The 17103-nt window shown below is 42.8% G+C and overlaps 1 protein-coding gene across 12 annotated transcripts in view; it reads left to right on the top strand.

The window, feature by feature from the left end:
• SH3D19 (SH3 domain containing 19) overlaps nucleotides 1–17103 on the top strand; it is a 277157-nt gene that overhangs the window by 47694 nt on the left and 212360 nt on the right. For 10 of the 12 annotated variants that reach the window (XM_063809097.1, XM_063809086.1, XM_063809096.1 and 7 more), the window contains one exon: nucleotides 6145–6636. The gene's annotated coding sequence lies outside the window, so the exon portion shown is untranslated. Of the gene's footprint in view, nucleotides 1–6144; nucleotides 6637–17103 lie in introns of those variants that run through there. The other 2 variants (XM_054683909.2, XM_063809077.1) reach the window with 2 other exon arrangements.

Raw genomic sequence — 17103 nt, 5'->3', positions numbered from 1 at the left:
TTTCCTTTTATAAACTAACATTACACTGATAATGACGACCAAACTATTTAACACTCATTAATTCTCTACTATCAATGTAATTTGTCTTCCTAACTAGATTATGATATCCTTGAAGCCTGAAACTCTATTAACCAGCTGCCATAGAATAGTCTTTTGATTTACCCCCTACCAAAACACTCCTTCACCACAAATACTGTCTCTGACTCAGTAAAAACATTTGATATGTTTTCTTTCTATGTTTATATTTGCTTTTATATTTATAGATCAATAACATATATTTACATGTCTCATTGCACCTAACACTGGTGGTCCTAAGTAGCAGTGATCACTCATTAAATATTTGTTGATTAATATATAATATATATAACATATATTATATAATATATAATATAAGACTGAGTAACATTTTACTTTGAATCACTCCATGACCTCTAAGCCCAACATAAAATAGCATCTTAGTGGTCTGACATTGTTCCATATCTTTCTTTGGAGATAAAATAACTTAACTTGTCAAAGAGCAAGTGTCTTTTGATACTGACATCATAGAACCCCAAATTTTTTTTTAGCTAAAAACACAATTAGATGGAAAAGCAATAAGAACAGCAGTTGATGAACAGAACTGAATAAAATATGGGACTTATGTTGAAAGGCTGCCTCTGAGCTGCTGCCACATAAATAAGGAGATGGTGAGGTGGACCGAGGGACATTTACCAGTCCATGCTGTGTTATTTCTGATTTTTCCCCCCCCACAACAGGAATGACCAAATGTTCACCTGGTACCCCAAAAGAATTAATGGGTGTCTTTTAAATCCCAACTCAAAGCAAGGGAATTATTTTGAGTTCTTGGTAGAATCTAACACGTTGTGTCGATGCAGGAAGGAGCCTCAGAAATAGTCTTTAAGGCTGTTAAATTCTGCATGTATTTGAATAATTAAAATGTATGTATCCCCTCCCCCCAGCCATCCTTTTATTCCTAGCACACTGTAGACATTAATAACATGAAGCAATAGTGCACTCGCACACTTTCAGAAACAATTGCGCTGATTGTGAACTTGCCAACTGCTAACAAGAATGCTAGTGTGCATTACTCTGCAGTTGTGCCCAGTTCTATGAAGAGATAGCAGCACTTTTGTCTCCAGTAGCCAAGGCTTACAGATGGGTCACTCGGCTGAGGCAGAATTGGGCTGAGCTCTTGGCAGATGGATTGGAAAGTTGGCTGACTTGTTTAGAAACCTGACATCTTGATCATCTCTAGTCTCCACAGACAGACTCTTCTGACATGCCATTCACCTCAGTACCTCCCTTACCACTCATTCACATTTTCCTTGGAAAAGTCCTGTTTTTACTGTAGATCACTTTTAGTCTGTTTCTTTCATGACTGTACTTTTGCATATATATATAGAGAGAGAGAGAGAATAGTCCTTCACAGTCCTTCTCAACCTCAGCATTCTTAACATTTGGGGCTTTGTTGTAAGAGTGTAAAGGGCTGTCCTGTCATGACAAGCAAAAATGTGTCCAGACATTGATAAATGTATTCAGTGGGGGAGAAATCATTCCTGGTAGAGAACAAGTGGTATAGAGTCATTTGGGGTAAATTATTTGAATTCAGGTCTTGGCTGACTATATACACATAGGCATAATCCACTATAAAGTACAACTGTATAAAAATTCACTAGAACAAAAGCATTTCCAACTGAAAGTCATTTTATTTCAAGAAATATCAAGTATAATGTAATTAGAGTATTAAAAATTGAATGGACCCTTAGATTTGATGCAACCTGTCTTTTTGTTTTCTGAGACAGAGTCTTGCCCTGCCCAGGCTGAAGTGTGGTGGTGCAATCATGGCTCACTGTAGCCTCTACCTCCTGGACTCAGGTGATTCTCCCACCTCAGCCCCCTGAGTAGGTGAGACTACAGGCACACACCACCATGCTAATTTTTGTATTTTTTGTAGAGATGGGGTTTTGCCATGTTGCCTTGGCTTGTCTTGAACTCCTGGTCTCAAGTGATTCTCCAGCCTCAGCCTCCAAAAATGCTGGGATGATAGGCGTGAGCCATGGTGCCTGGCTAACTTGTCCTTCTGAATCAGGATATTTAATATACTAGGCTTTTATTCAAGACATCTGAATAAGGAAGAAAATTGTTTCTGTGGATTGCCACCTCTCCTATTCTGCCCTACTACAAGTGTTTATTATATTCCCAGATCCTGTCCTAAATGCTTAAAAACATTTTAAGGGCTGGGCACAGTGGTTCATGCCTGTAATCCCAGCACTTCGGGATGCCAAGACAATTTTTAATACTCTGAGTATTTAACACCTGAGGTCAGGACTTCAAGACCAGCCTGACCAATATGGTGAAACCCCGTCTCTGCTAAAAATACAAAAATTAGTTGGGCATGGTGGTGTGCACCTGTAGTCCCAGCTACTTGGGAGGCTGAGACAGGAGAATTGCTTGTACCTGGAAGGCAGAGGCTGCAGTGAGCTGAGATTGCACCACTGCACTCGAACCTGGGTGACAGAGTGAGACTCCATCTAAAAAAACCCAGCATTTTAAGGACTGGGTACCATAGCTGACTCCTGTAATCTCAGCACTTTGGGAAGTTGAGATGGGAGGATTGCTTGAGGCCAGAAGTTTGAGACCAGCCTGGGCAACCTAGCGAGATCCTGTCTCTATGAAACATAAAATAAAAAAGAATAAGCTTTTCCTTTGGCTGTTTTGCTGGAGACCCTCTCTTCCCTTCCCTCTTCAGCTCTGACCCAGCAGGGCCAGCACCAGTGCTCCCACTGCAGGTTCAGACACTGGAAGGGTTATTAGAGATCAGCAGCTGGTGAGTCATGACCAAGTCACTGCCTGGTCCTTAGGGGACACAACTCACAAAAGCTACTATGAGTGTCTTTTAATGCATACATTTGGCTTTTAGACATAGAAAATTCCATGTCTAAGTGAGAAAATTAAAAGATGTCTTTCAAGATAAACAGAGATTGAAGGTAAAAAGAAATACCTTTTAAATTAAACAATTTGAAGGACTTAAGCCAGTGTCAGTGACTCTGAAGTAATTAAGACATAATTAAGGTACACTGAAGTATGGGAACATCATTGATTCATACTTTGTTGAGTGGAACCCAGTCAAAAATTTAAGTCTTTGGAATTTGAATCAGGAAACCCTCAGAGTTCCAGCCAAAGTCAAATGAGCACCTACACGGGACTTTTTGCCTTTGCATAGTAGTTGTTGTCTTTGTGTACCTGCTATCTTCCCCACTCCTCTGGCAGAGTCCCAGACTCCCTGACCACAGGGGAGGGCATATAACCCATGCTGAGTTGATCATGGTGCTCTGTCCCCATCACCCCACCCACCACACTTCAGTGTGAGGGCAGGAGGCACACAGATCAAACCAAGGAGTTCCAAGCCTTTATCCAGAATTGTCTACTGGAGCTATAGAGAGGAGGCTCATTCTTGCCTCTTAGGTCACGATGCAGGAAGGACGTGAATCTGGGGCTGCCAGAAGTCCTGCTCCCCACTGGCAGAGGGAATGGTAAATAGACAATCTGGGCAGCCTTGGCCCAGCTATCATCTCCAAGCACCCAGAGCTGCCTACTTCTGGCTTTTCTTTCAGTTCTGTGAGCTACTTCAGTATCTCTCCAATAAATCTAATGCAAGGCATAAGTGGTTTTGGCTGTCACTTAGAACCAATGGAATCCTGAAAAATACACTTGTATTCTGTTCTAAGACTACAGAACATGAAATGTTTTTCCCAAATGTAAGTACAGCCATACCTGGGCTAACAGTAACTGAGGTTTAATATGTGCCAAGTACTGATAAACTGAAAGTTTTCATAGTACATTTTCTAGAGGCTTCACTGACCCCATGATCAAGGGTGTCCTAACTAGGCAGGGGAGAACCTACCATGTTCTAGGTCTATGGTTATCTGTCTCAGCCGAGGTCTGTCTTCAAACACTACACAATGATAATGACAGTATCTGGTGCCATGAAAGGGCAACCTGAGAAGAACGAGTTTTTATACAAAAACCTCAGAAACTACCTCAGCATTTGACACTTAATTATACAGTAAAAAAAATTCAAAACCTTAGGTAAGCCTGTCAAAAAGATTTACCTCGCCTTTGTATCCAGGGCTGGGCTGACAGCTCTCAGTGCCTATAGTAATTAGCCCTACCCAAACCTACAGCAAGTCACCACACGCTCCCCAGCTCCTCCTGAAATAAGTGCACTCAGCCTAGCCTGACAAACACCCTGCAAGGCTCACCTAACCTCCTGTTACATCTTTTTTGTTTGTTTGTTTGTTTTGAGACAGGGTCTTGCTCTGCCTCAGCTCTGTCACTGCTGGAAAGCAGTGGCATGATCACGGCTTACTGCAGCCTCCAACTCCTGGGTTCAAGTGATCCTCCCACCTCAGCCTTACCAGTAGCTGGGACTACAGGCATGCACCACCATAACCGGCTAATTTTTGAAAAATTTTTGTAGAGACAGAATCTCACTGTGTTGCCCAGGCTGGTCTCCTACTTCTGGGCTCAAGCAATCCTCTTGCCTTGGCCTCAAAAGTATTGGGATTGGATAGACTGGATAAAGAAAATGTGGCACATACACGCCATGGAATACTATGCCGCCATGAAAAAACATTAGTTTATATCCTTCGCAGGGACGTGGATGAAGCTGAAAACCATCATCCTCAGCAAACTAACACTGGCACAGAAAACCAAACACCATGTTCTCACTCAGAAGTGGGAGCTGAACAGTAAGAACACATGGACACAGGGAGGGGAACGTCACACACCAGGGCCTGTCAGGGGATGGGGGCAAGGGCAGGGAGAGCATTAGGACAAATACTTAATGCAAGTGGGGCTTAAAACCTAGATGACAGGTTGATAGGTGCAGCAAAGCACCATGGCACATGTATACCTATGTAACAAACCTGCACATTCAGCACATGTATCCCAGAACTTAAAGTAAAAAAAAAAGTATTGGGATTACAGGCATGAACCACCTCTCTTACATTTTTATCTTCTTTATCTTCTATCTTGCCCCTCTGATTCCTGATTTGCTTTAGCCATGGGGCGCCATTCTCAGCCTCCCTATATTGCTTGCACAATCCCACCTCTGCTACCCTGCTGATGCCGTGCCTTTTGCTGGTCCTCTTACCCTTGAAGTCCAACTCAAATGCTTCTCTGTCAGCACAACCAAAAGTGACTTATTGATCCTTGAACCTCCACGGCCCCTTAGTTGTGCCTCTCTGCCCCTTGCCACCATCTGCCTTTGAATGTAGCTGTAGTGAGGGCATCCTCTCCCCTCAGTTCCGTACTCTCTAAGGATAGAGACAAAACCTAAAAAAGTTAACAGCATGTTTTAGGGGAATGAATGAATAAACAAAGGAACGTTTATTGGCACTCAAGGCCTTTAATTACCTGGCCTAACTCTATTAATCTACTTTCTTTTGATTCTTTTCACACAGGCTTCGTGCAGGTCATTCTTAGCATTGTTCCCTGGGTACAGTGTGGACTTGAACTCTTTGCTCACATTAATTTTCCACGTACCCTTTTATTTATTTGATCATTTATCATTCATTCATTTATTCACTCATTCACTCACTCACTCATCCAGTCATTCAAATATTGACTGAGCATCTGCTGAGTGCCAAGCACTGGGCAGGGGCACCAAGAACACAAAAATGTCTAGGATTTGCTCCTTGTCTTCCAATATGGTAGGCGAGACAGATGTGTAAACCAAGCATTACAAATACTGTGTGGTATTGAGAGGTGAAGCCAGCTGGGCTTCTGGGTCGGGTGGGGACTTGGAGAACTTTTCTGTCTAGCTAAAGGATTGTAAACACACCAATCAGTGCTCTGTGTCTAGCTAAAGGTTTGTAAGCGCACCAATCAGCACTCTGTAAAAACGCACCAATCAGTGCTCTGTGTCTAGCTAAAGGTTTGTAATTGCACCAATCAGCACTCTGTAAAAACGGACTAATCAGCACTCTGTAAAATGGACCAATCAGTGCTCTGTAAAATGGACCGATCAGCAGGATGTGGGCGGGGCCAAAAAAGGGAATAAAAGCTGGCTACCAGCGCCAGCAGTAGCAACTTACGGTCCCCTTTCATGCTGTGGTAGCTTTGTTCTTTCTCTCTTCACAGTAAATCTTGCTGCTGCTCACTCTCTGGGTCTGCACTACTTTTATGAGCTGTAACACTGTGAAGGTCTGCAGCTTCACTCCTGAAGCCAGCGAGACCATGAACCCACCGGGAGGAACAAACAACTCCTGACGCGCCACCTTTAAGAGCCCTAACACTCACTGCAAAGGTCTGCAGCTTCGCTCCTGAAGTCAGAGAGACCACGAACCCACCGGGAGGAACAAACAACTCTGGACGCACCACCTTTAAGAGCTGTAACACTCACTGCGAAGGTCTGCGGCTTCACTCCTGAAGTCAAGCAAGACCACAAACCCACCGGAAGGAAAAAACTCCAGACACATCTGAACATCTGAAGGAACAAACTCCAGACGTACCATCTGTAAGAACTGTAACACTTACCGCGAGGGTCCGCGGCTTCATTCTTGAAGTCAGCCAGACCAAGAACCCACCGGAAGGAACCAATTCTGGACACAGTATGGTTGGTCCACAAGAGAGGTATGTACACAATAAATGTGGAGACAGAGAAGGGAGTGGTTAATGCTAACCAGGAGGTGGAAATACTACCCAGGAAAACTTCACGGAGATGTACCTGCAACACCAGATCATGCAGAAGGTGTTGCTAAGAGTGGGCTTACAGCAAAGGATGGCAGGCAGTCCTGGTTGTGGCACCTGCAGGCCCCTGTGAGGCCGTCTCCACAACTGGGAACTTCTCTGAAGCCAGTGTTTGGGTCTCTCCTCAGAATGGGATTAGGCATCCAAGAGACCCTCAGACTTGCTTTTTTGGTCCTAACTTGCAACCAGTTGGTCCCCTCCAACTGGTGACCAAACTTTTTTTTGTGTGTGAGACGGACTGTTGCTCTGTCACCACGCTGGAGTAGTGGTGAGATCTTGGCTCACTGTAACCTCTGCCTCCTGGGTTCAAGCAATTCTCCTGCCTCGGCCTACCGAGTAGCTGGGACTACAGGTGCGCACCACCACAGGTGGCTAATTTTTCTATTTTTAATAGAGACGAGGTTTTGCCATGTTGGCCAGGCTGGTCTCGAACTCCTGGCCTCAAGGGATCTGTCTGCCTTGGCCTCCCAAAATGCTGGTATTACAAGCGTGAGCCACACACCCGGCCCAAACTCTTTATGTAGATAAGTTAACATCTCCCAATTCTGCTCTGAACAAATCATGTGCTTGGCCTGAGAGTTGTTTGGTCCCTTTCAAGTACCTGTATCTGAGAGTATCTGTATCCAGTATAATCTGATTTGCCTTTATTTTACTAGTCCAGTTCTCAGAGTTTACCAGTGACTCAGTGGCAGATTCTAAATTTAACTGCTTCATGCAAGAGGTTCTTCCCTCTGCACTAAGCTGTAAACTCCCTGAATGCTGAGTCTATTTTCTCTCTCTGTGTATCTCCACATCACCAGCTCTGCTTGGTCCATGGTGAGGGGGGTCAGTGTCCCCTGAAAAACATACAGGCATACCTTGGAGATTGTGGGTTCTTTTCCAGATCACCATAATAAAGCGTGTCACAATTTTTTGGGCTTCTCAGCACATATAAAAGTCATGTTTATAGTACATTGTAGTCTACTAACTGTGCAATAACATTATGTCTGAAAAAATCTACATACGTTAATTTTAAAATACTTTATTGCTAAAATATGCTAATGATCACCTGATACTTCAGTGAGACATACTCTTTTCACTGGTGTAGGGACTTGCCTTTAGATTGATGGCTGTTGACAGATCAGGATGATGGTTGCAGAAGGTTTGGGTGGCTGTGGCAATTTCTTAAGATAACCACAAAGTTTGCCACATCGATTGTCTCTTTCTTTCACAAAAGAATTTTCTGTAGTATGCAATGCTGTTTGGTAGCATCTTCCCCACAGTAGAACTTCTTTCAAAATTGGAGTCAATCCTATCAAACTCTGCCACTGCTTTATCAACTGAGTTTATGTAATATTCTCAATACTTTGTTATCATTTCAACAATATTCACGTTATTTTCACCAGGAGTAAGTTTTATCTCAAAAAACCACTTCCTTTGCTTATGCAGAAGAAACAATTCCTCATCCATTCAAGTTTTATCCTGAGATTCCAGCAATTCAGTCACATCTTTGGACGCCACTTATTCTAATCCTTTTACTATTTCCACCATATTTGTAATGACTTTCTCCACTGAAGTCTTGAACCCCTCAAAGTCATCCATGAGGGTTGGAATCAAATTCTTCCAAACTCAGTGTTGATATGGTGACCTCATCCTTTGAATCATCTGGCCATTTACTTTGCCCAGATCTATCAGAAGAATCACTATCTATGGCAGTAATAGCCTTACAAAATGTATTTCTCAGGTAATAAGACTTGAAAGTCAAAATGACCCTTTGATCCATGGGCTACAGAATGGATGTTGTGTTAGCAGGCATGAAAACAGCATGAATCTCCTTGTACGTCTCCATCAGAGCTCTCGGGTGACTAGGTGCATTGTAAATGAGCAGTAATATTTTGAAAGGAATCTTTTTTTTCTGAGCAGTACATTTTAATAGTAGAGTTAAAATATTCAGTAAACCATACAGTAAACAGATGTGCTGTCATCCAGGCTTTATTGTTCCATTGACAGAGCACAGACCAAGCAGATTTAGCATAATTCTTTTTCTTTTTCTTTTTTTTTTTTTTTTTTTTTGAGTCTACTCTGTTGCCCATGCTGCAGCGCAGTGGTGCAATCATCACAGCCCCTGCCTCAATCAGTTCTCCCACCTCAGCCTCCCAAGTAGCTTGGACTGCAGGTGCATGCCACCATGCCCAGCTAATTTATTTTTATTTTTGTGAAGACAGGGTTTTGCAATGTTGCCCAATCCACTTGCCTCAGCCTCCCAAAGTGCTGGGATTACAGATGTGAGCCACTGTGCTCAGCTGCATAATTCTTAAGGGGCCTAGAATTCTAGAAATGGTAAATGATTATTCGTTTCAACTTAAAGTCACCAGCTGTTTTAGCCCCTTACAAGGCAGTCAGCCTGTCCTTTGGAGCCAGGCATTGACTTCTTTCTAACTAGTAAAGTCCTAAATGCCATCTTCTTCCAATATAAGGCTGTCTTACCTACATTGAAAATCTGTTGGCTGGGCGCAGTGGCTCAGGCCTGTAATCCCAGCACTTTGGGAGGTCAAGGCGGGCAGATAACAAGGTCAAGAGATCGAGACCATCCTGGCAAACTTGGTGAAACCCCGTCTCTACTAAAAATACAAAAATTAGCCAGGCGTGGTGGCGGGTGCCTCTAAGACCAGTTAATCAGGAGGCTGAGGCAGGAGAATCACTTGAACCCGAGAGGTGGAGGTTGCAGGGAGCCGAAATCGCGCCACTGCACTCCAACCTGGCGACAGGATGAGACTCCGTCTCAAAAAAAAAAAAAAAAAAAAAAGAAAATCTGTTGTTTAGTGTAGCCACCTTCATCAATTATCTTAGCTGGATCTTCTGGATCACTTGCTGCAGCTTCTCCATTAGCACTTGGTTCGCTTTGCACTTTTATATTACAGAGATGGCGTCTTTCCTTAAATCTCAGGAAAAAGTAGCTTCCTACTTTTTTCCTGCAGCTTCCTTACCTCTCTCAGCCTTCATAGAATTAAAGACAGTTAGGACCTTGCTCTGGATTAGGCTTTGGCTTAAAGGAATGTTGTGGCTGGTTTGATCTTCTATCAGACTCTCTCCATGTCAGTAATAAGGCTGTTTCACTTTTTTTTGTCCTTTGTGTGTTCACTGAAGTAGCACATTTAATTTCCTTCAAGAACTTTTCCTTTAAATTCACAACTTGACTGGTGCAAGAAGCCTAGCTTTTGGCCTATCTTAGCTTTTTTTTTTTGAGACAGAGTCTCACTCTGTCACCCTGGCTGGAGTGCAGTAGTGCAGTCACAGCACACTGCAACCCCAACCTCCTGGGCCCAAGTAACCCCCCCACCTCAGTCTCCCACGTAGCTGGTACCACAGGCAGCAGGCACATGCCACCATGCCTGGCTAATTAAAAAACAAATTTTTTTTTTAGAGACAGGGCCTCACTGTATTGCCCAGTCTTGTCTTAAACTCCTGTCTTCAAGTGATCCTCCCGCCTTGGCCTCCCAAAGTGCTGGGATTATAGGCATGAGCCACCACACCCAGCCTATCTTTTGACATGCTTTCCTTAATAAGCGTAATCATTTGTAGCTTTTTATTTAAGGTGAGAGACATAATCCCTACAAAAATAAACGAATAAATAAATAAAGTGAGAGACATGCAACTTTTCCTTTCACTTGGCACTTAGAGACCATTGTAGGGGTTTGTTGTTGTTGTTGTTGTTTGTTTGTTTGGGGGACAGGGTCTCACTTTATCAGCCAGGCTGGAGTGCAGTGGTGTGAACACGGCTCACTGCGGCCTTGACCTCCTGAGTTCAAGTGATCCTTCCACCTCAGCTTCCCAAGTAGCTGGGTCTACAGGTGCTCACCACAAAGCCCAGCTAATTTTTTTTTTTTTTTCAGATAGTGTTTCACTCTTCTTGCCCACACTGGAGTGCAATGGTGCAATCTCAGCTTACTGCAACCTCCACCTTCTGGATTTAAGCGATTCTCTTGCCTCAGCCTCCTGAGTAGCTGGAATTACAGGTGCCCACCACCACGCCCAGCTGATTTTTGTATTTTTAGTAGAAACAGGGTTTCACTATGTTGGCCAGTCTTATCTCAAACTCCTGACCTCAGGTGATCTGCTCGCCTCGGCCTCCCAAAGTGCTGGGATTACAGGTGTGAGCCACTGCACCCGGCCTAGCCCAGTTAATAATTTTAAATGTTTTCTAGAGACAGGGTCTCACTATGTCGCCCAAGATTATTGTAGGGTTATTCACTGGTCTAATTTCAATATTGTTGTGTCTTGGGGAACAGGGAGGACTGAGAAGACAGAAAGAGAAGTGGGAATGGTTGGTCGGTGGAGCAGTCAGAACACACACAATATTTATCAATTAAGTTTGCCGTCTTATGTGGGCATGGTTTGTGGAGCCCTCCAAAGAGTTACAATAGTAGCACCAAAGATTGCTGACCACAAATCATCCTAACAGATATACAAACTGGGAACGAGTTTGAAATATTGCAAGAATACCAAAACGTGACACAGAGACACAAAGTGAGTATGTGCTGTTGGGAAAATGGCATGGATAGACTTGCTCCAACCTTCCATTTGTAAAAAATATAGTATCTGCGAAGTGCAATAAAGTGAAGCTCAATAAAACGAGTGTGCCTGTAAACTTTCCACTCTTCTCTCCCTAAGGCAGTTCCCATTTCTCTCCCTTCCTCTTCTCCTTTTCTAATTCCTTATTATCCACTGCCCCCAATTCTCCCTCCTACTCCTGTGAACCCACTGGCTTAGACAGAGAATCCACTATCTAGGAAATGCAAAATGCTTTTAGGAGCGTTTAGAGCCTTCCCCTGAGGAAGAATATTTGAATGTAGAGCAGGATTTAGGTAGATGTTTGACCTTCAGCGTTTCTTCCCTCACCGAGATTTTATGTTTCTGTCTTAAGGTACTGCTTCTAAGGCTCAAACAGCTTATTTGCTATAATTCCTTGTTCTCATGATTTTTGAGGGGGTTCTATTACAGGGGTGGGGAATTTTCAACATAAACCATACCTTTAAACTGAGATTGGAAAATCATTAGCTGATGTTTATTGTGTTAGTCTTTAATGATTTTACAGTATAATCTTTGACTCACACAGTTATAAATCAAAGAATACCAAGTTCAAGGATATTGATGGGAACTAGTTTGCATAATATTGCTTTGTAACCTTCACAAAAATAAAATGTAATTATTAATGTCATTATTACTGATAGTTGCTCCAAATGTGTGATTTTCCTGACTCATGTAAAAGATGAAGAACTCCAGAAATCGTTCAGTTCTTTGCCAGTGTAAGATACCAGTAACAAGCAGAGATAATTTTCTCTTTGCCAGTTCATCATAGACTCTGATCAATAGTCAGGGCCAGAAATTTAAGATGACACAATCCATTAAAAAACAAAACAAAACTGTGCATCCTCTCAATGTCAGGACAAAGTTTGGAGGCCAAAAGAAAGTTTTCTCAAAGTAAAACCTTATCACCAGTGGACACTGGTGTTTCAGGCAAAAGATGGCAGCCACTGTAGCTCATGGGATTTGGTCCTGATGGGAGCCTGCCTGGCCTCTTTCTGTTCCATGGGTGCACCAAACCTACCACCAGAGCAACTGGGCCATGCTGCTAGGTGTATACGGTTTATCTGTTGGAATATAAAAACAGGGTAGAGTAGGGTTATCAACATTTCTGAGAGCATACCCTCATATGCATGTGATTTGTACAAATATGTCTGTTTGGCATCAAGAGATTTATACAATAGAATACAAAAATGTAGAACTGGAGTTTGAATTCTGAGTGAAGAGAACAATGAAAAGAAAGTGACATATGCTTGAACTATTTGCTTTGCTCCAGGAGAATTTTGCTGTGCTTATGAATTTATTAAGGAATAACGTTAAATGAGTTACTAATTGTGAAGTATCAAGGCCACTGCTTGATACATAGTAGGCACTCAATAAATGTTAAACCTCCCTCCTGTTATCATATCATTGTGATTGCCAAACTTTGAAGACAAGATCTAGAATAAATTGCCACCAGGACCAGAGACACAATCAAGGGTATATAAAAATTTTGTTAAGACAGCTGCATACTCACCCTTCAGTCAGAGCTTGAGGTGTTTGATCTTGCTTTATGCAGTGTTCAGAATGAATGGCCTTTAAGATAAGTCGGCATACACTCTTAGAATTAGGTATTAGGCCAGTTCACTCACTGACACTCAGAAATACATCCGGGGTGGACGGGTGGGTGGGTGATATCAGAAATGATCCAAATCTTCTAGATGTTGTTTAAAATCAGTATCAGTTATGAAGCTGCCCTAGCCCAAAATAACCCCAGCATTTACCAATCTTCACAAAATAGAATTTCAGGATGGTAGCGAGGAAAGGCACATTTTTCTTTTCAAAACACTATGTTAGAGCATCAGTTATCACTATGAAGATAAATCATAGTTCATCTCCTGCATTTATCAAAGTGCCAGAAACATCACAGACACTCAGTATTTAGTAGATAAATAAATCTCAGTTTTTTTGGAATGTTTGACAGTTGATTCCAGGTAGAGATGATGGATTAAACAAATGCATGTAATTTGATTCCCTCCAGAACCCCACTAAAACCCTCAAGAACAAGGAGAGAATGAGATGAAGCAATAGCAACAGAATTTTGGAGGCCAGAGAATAGTGATAAAGGACTTAGCAGACCTGAGAAAACCAAATGCTAAGTTACTGGCATTGCAAAATCCTCAGGATATAGAGTGAAGATGAAGAAGGAATAAAATAAGGGAACTGGTTGGAGGCTGGGAACTACTTAAAAAGTAGTAGTACTTCTTATATGCATGCTCTCTACTCCTTTCTACTGGGTAACTGCCCCTCCTCCGTCCTAACAGATGCAGAGGTTTGTCCACTTCTTAGCCATAGCTGAAGGGGATAGGGACTCTAGAGAGAAAACTGGGATTAATTAATTAATGCAGTCATGCTAAATGCTCAGATCCTCTCACCTTCCAAGCGGAAGATTGGAAAAGCCTTCTTAAAGGAATATGACCAGTCCAAAAGGAAAAAAAAAATCCCCAAAGATAGTGATAAGAGGTAATATGGAGGAGGATAGGGTGTGGTTAGAATTCCCCAACAAAGAGCCTACCCATTTCATCTTACAGTAAAGTTCCTGGGCAACAGGTCTTCCCCAAAGCACAGGGCTTCTACTATGCAGCTTTTTGCTTTCTCACCCTTGAATACGAGCAGACAACCAGGATTACCAAACATCTTAAGAAATCCTGTAACATGAAAGGTAACAGAAAGACCTAAATTGCCAGATTGAAAGGGCCCACTAAGTACTCAGCTCAGTGAAGGGAAGCAGACCCATACAAAGCATATTATCATGAAGCTTTAGAATGCCAGGCACAAAGACAAAATACCCAAAACTTCCAAAGAGAAAAAGCACATCCAAAGAAGTAGAAATCCAGATGGCATCAGACTTCTTAACAACAACCCTGAAGCTAGAGACGGTGGGGCAATGCCTCCAAATTTCTAAAGGAAAATTATTTTCTGGGTAGAATTCTATACCCAGCCAAATGGTTCATCAAGAATAAAGGTAGAATCCAGGCATGGTGGCATGCACCAGCTGTCCTAGCCACTTGGGAGGCTGAGGTGGGAGGGTCACTTGAGTCCAGGAATTCAAGGCTGCAGTGAGCTATGATTGCACAACTGTGCTCCAGCCTGGGCAATAGAGCAAGAGTCTGTCTCTAAAAAAAGTTTTTTAAAAAGGAATAAAGGTGAAATATACATAAATTCTCAAGAATCTTTTCCTTTCTTAAGAAGCTAAGCTAAGATGTGCTAAATTAAAAAGATGGAGAAAATCAAGAAGGAAGAAGGTATGGATTATAGGAAAACAGAAGATCCCGCTAAGGAAATAGAAGGGAGTCCTGAGGATGATGGTCTACTAGCTGTATATCAGATGTAGAGGGCAACAACTCCAAATTAGAACAATGCAATGCCAGAAAGAAGATGCATCAGCAGAGGCTATCACTAAGATGTCAACTACCATTTTAGTACTTTTTAAAACCTGCAGATCAAATGCCTGTATGAGCCTATTCCAGGTTGCTGTTTGTATTTGATTTGCCTTATTCATGTTTTGATGGCGTTTCTCTTCTCCTACCCATCTGTTGCCCACTATGACCTACTGCCTGGATAAGCTGAGGACACTCATTAAATCCCATAGAAGTTTTCTTCTTTGATCTACTCCAGAACTGGAGATGGGCTTTGGTGAACTTAGAAGCAGAAAATACGGAGCAACCCTCTCCCTGACCATAGTCTTGCCAGATGTCCTGCACCCAGGCCACCTTCCAGTTGCTCCAACCTTAGTTAAGTTCTGTTTCCCAGATCTCACCCATGACCTTGCCCACTGATTTCCCCAGAAGTGGCTCCTATACACTTTCATGGAAGCTGAAGCCAGTTTATGGCCCAGAAATTCTACTCAGCTTATCTTCTACAAGATCTTGTTTAATAGTACCTTCATGTTTTTTTCATATGCATCTGGCTTTGTGCTTGCTCTTCAGTTTCTATATTAACCACATACAGTGATCAATAAAAGATTTGAGAAGAAAAGAACAATTTATGGCGATATTCCTTACATATTTCAATTATGTCCTCTTCTGGAACTATGGAGATGGCATCCTCAGGGTTGAGCTGATGAGTAGTGGATTGAAATGGAAAGAGTCTGTGTTGTAGAAAAGCAGCCTCGATGGGCCATGAGCAGCCAGATAAAGCATCCGTGTTCTCTGCCTCTATTTCATGCCCAACTCCATCTCCATTTGGCCGCTAAAATCTCCAATCCAAATTTTCCTTGACTGCCAGCTCCCAGACCTTTTCCAAGGAAACAAATGACCTAAGTGATAGCAGCAATGCTGCCCAGAAATGGAGGGTTTGATAAAAACAGAAAGATGAATTCAAAATACTGGCCCTGGCCAGGCGCAGTGGCTCACGCCTGTAATCCCAGCACTTTGGGAGGCCGAGGTGGGCGGGTCACTTGAGGCCAGGAGTTCAAAACCACAGCCTGGCCAACCACGGTGAAACCCCATCTCTACTAAAAAATACAAAAATTAGCTGGGTGTGATGGCGTGTGCCTGTAGTCCCAGCTACTCCGGAGGCTGAGGCACGAGAATTGCTTGAACCTGGGAGGTGGAGGTTGCAGTGAGCTGAGATTGCACCACTGCACTCCAGCATGGGTGACAGTGTGAGACTCTCTCTCAAGAAAAAAACAAAACAAAACAAACAAACAAAAAATACTAGCCCTTCTCATTGCTCTTCCTGGCCACCCGTTCACTCTGCTGCTTAAAACCCTTCTGTGGGAGGCCGGGCATGGTGGCTTACACCTGTAGTCCCAGCACTTTGGGAGGCTGAGGCGGGCGGATCACAAGGTCACAAGTTTGAGACCAGCCTGACCAACATGGTGAAACCCGTCTCTACTAAAAATACAAAAATTAGCCAGGCATGGTGGCACATGCTTATAATCTCAGCTACTCAGGAGGCTGAGGCAGTAGAATAACTTGAACCCAGGAGGCGGAGGTTGCAGCGAGCCAAGATTGCACCACTGCATTCCAGCCTAGGCAACAGAGCGAGACTCCATCTCAAAAAAAAAAAAAAAAAAAAACCTTTCCATGGATCTTTATGCCCCATCAATGGGTCTCTTGGCGTGGTACACACACAGACTATTTATAATTTTACCTCTGCTTATCTCACCAGCTTCACCTGTTGCCCGTATAATCCTTTTCTCTTGGCCACAGCAATATTTCACTATTTGTAAGTCACTGAATACTGTGTTCATAACTCTCTATTTTGATCATGCCTGGAAATCTCTTCTTAGACCCTCCTCTCTTTTTTGCCTGGTTAATGCCCGCTTGTTTTTAAGACTCAGTTCAGGCAGAACCTCCTCCAGCAAGAATTCCCTGCCCTAGCCACAGCTCCTTCTCAGCCTGGATTAGATGTGCTTCCTCTGTGCATACCTGAGCCTGTCACAGTGTATTGGAAATTATCTCTTTATCTCTCTGTTTCGCATGGGACTGAAATCCCCTGAAGAGACAAGGTCTTCCATTTACATGACTCCACTACCTAGCACCAAGCCTAGCACAGAATAGACAGTAAATAAATATTTGCTGGATGTAATTATTATAGAGCCTGTCTTCTACTTTAAAGCTATTATGTTCATATTATTCTAATTTTTTATTTAAAAATAATTTATAGGCTTTATTATTTATTTATTTATGTCTATTTTTGAGACAGGGTCTTGCTCTGTTGCTCAAGCTGAAGTGCAGTGGCACCAACATGGCTCACTGCAGCTTTGACCTCCTGGGCTCAAGTGATCCTCCTGACTCAGCC

The sequence above is a fragment of the Pan troglodytes genome, chromosome 3 (genome assembly GCF_028858775.2).
Source record: "Pan troglodytes isolate AG18354 chromosome 3, NHGRI_mPanTro3-v2.0_pri, whole genome shotgun sequence".
NCBI lineage: Eukaryota > Metazoa > Chordata > Mammalia > Primates > Hominidae > Pan > Pan troglodytes.
The sequence above is the reverse complement of the archived record's forward strand: the minus strand, read 5'-3'. Positions and strand labels throughout refer to the sequence as shown.